The sequence below is a fragment of the Salvia splendens genome, chromosome 20 (assembly GCF_004379255.2).
Source record: "Salvia splendens isolate huo1 chromosome 20, SspV2, whole genome shotgun sequence".
In the NCBI taxonomy this organism is placed as follows: domain Eukaryota; kingdom Viridiplantae; phylum Streptophyta; class Magnoliopsida; order Lamiales; family Lamiaceae; genus Salvia; species Salvia splendens.
In genome coordinates this window covers 16,129,526-16,131,160 of record NC_056051.1, presented here as the reverse complement: position 1 = coordinate 16,131,160, position 1,635 = coordinate 16,129,526, and positions in this window count along the sequence as shown.

Below are 1,635 nucleotides of genomic sequence, written 5' to 3'. Positions count from 1 at the left end.
TCCCTCTGCCATATATTGGGAATCTTCATGAGGAACAACATCACCGTTTCGGAGGACGAAGACCTAACCCCACTAACGATGGTGAGCGCCCCAGGATTGTTCGACATCCCTTTGTTCGTCCGAACGAACACGGTGTACATGAGGCAGGGCGTGCCCTACTTTTATGCGATGGGAGAAGAGGCAATACCCACTGCTCGGATAACAACAGCTCAGGAAGCACCAGGACATGACCAGAGGCGAGACAGAATTGAACAATCTGTGGAAAAGATGGCTGAGGAAAATAGACAGATGAGGGAAGAGATGATTCGTTTAGCGTCAGAAATGGAACAGGTATTGAAGGAGTCTGCGGAGCAGAGAATACTGACTCAGAAGCAAGCCGCTCTAGAAAGGACAGTCACTGAAATGGCAGAGGAGAATCAGCAATTGAAGGCAGAGGTGATCAAGCTGGCAGGAGTTGTGGAAAGGATGTTGAAGGGCTCTGCAGAGCAGGATATGATGCATCAGAGGCAGGCGGCCATGGAAGCTATCGTATCAGATCTCGGGGAGGAAAACTCCAAGATGCAAAAAGCAATGAACAGAATGTTAGCCAATATGGATAACATCTTAGAAGAAATGACCTACCTGAGGAAGGAGCAAGCTGCAGGACCGAGTGGCCATGGTGGCCGGACTGATGAACCACATATCCAAGAGACCGGAGTAGCAGATGAGCAAGAGACAGCGGACGCCGAGGTGCCGGCAAGAGCCGAGGAGCCGGCGAAGGAAAATGAAACTGGAACGGAAGAGGACAACCCGAAGGAACAACCTGCACCACCTGCCCCACGAAGGAGCAGGCGACTTCGATAGACCCCCCCTACTGACCAAGTTAGTTTTTTTTAAGCTTTTTTAACTTTTCGTATTTTTGTTATGTTGTGGTATTCGGTTAGGTAGTATAATCTGTGTTTGCGAGCAAACCCCACTTCATAACACTTAGCCTATTCCATAGTCTAAGTGTGAGAAGTTAGGGTTTGTTTCTTGGTAGCATGTTTTCTGTGTTTCTTTTGTATATAAGTGTTTCTTTGTTTAGTGGATTTTGTCCGGTGTTCAAACCTCTCCCACTTAGCCTATTCCATAGCCTAAGTGTGAGAAGTTTCTGTTTGAGTTGTTATTTTTGTTTGTTATTTTGTTGTCTGTGTGTCTACCATACTGGCCAGTACTTTTTTTTCCACTTCACAGCCTTATCTGGGGCAGACACTTGTGAAGTAGGAGGGGGGACGTAATGGCCAGTATGATGTATATATGTGTGTTCTGTGTTTGTGCTCGTTTTGTGTTTTTTAGGTCTAGTTTTTTTTATGTTGTGTGCTGATTTGGGCTTAAAACTCAACCGTCCTGAGCTGGAGGTGAGGGGAATTGAGGGAGATAAGACAAGCTGGAAAACCGAAACCACTCTCCTTAGTACCTCCTGACCAGTATGGATGATGTGAGTATGAGAGAAAAGCCCACACTTAGAGCCAAACACGAAAGCCCTCTAAAATGTGAGTTATAAGCCTTAAAGTGGAACCACTTTCCACATACACTTAAAGAAAAGGGAGGCTACCACAATTTGCCTAGGGTGAAGTGATCACGGGTAGCAAATACTGAAGGCAGTAGGAACCCCCC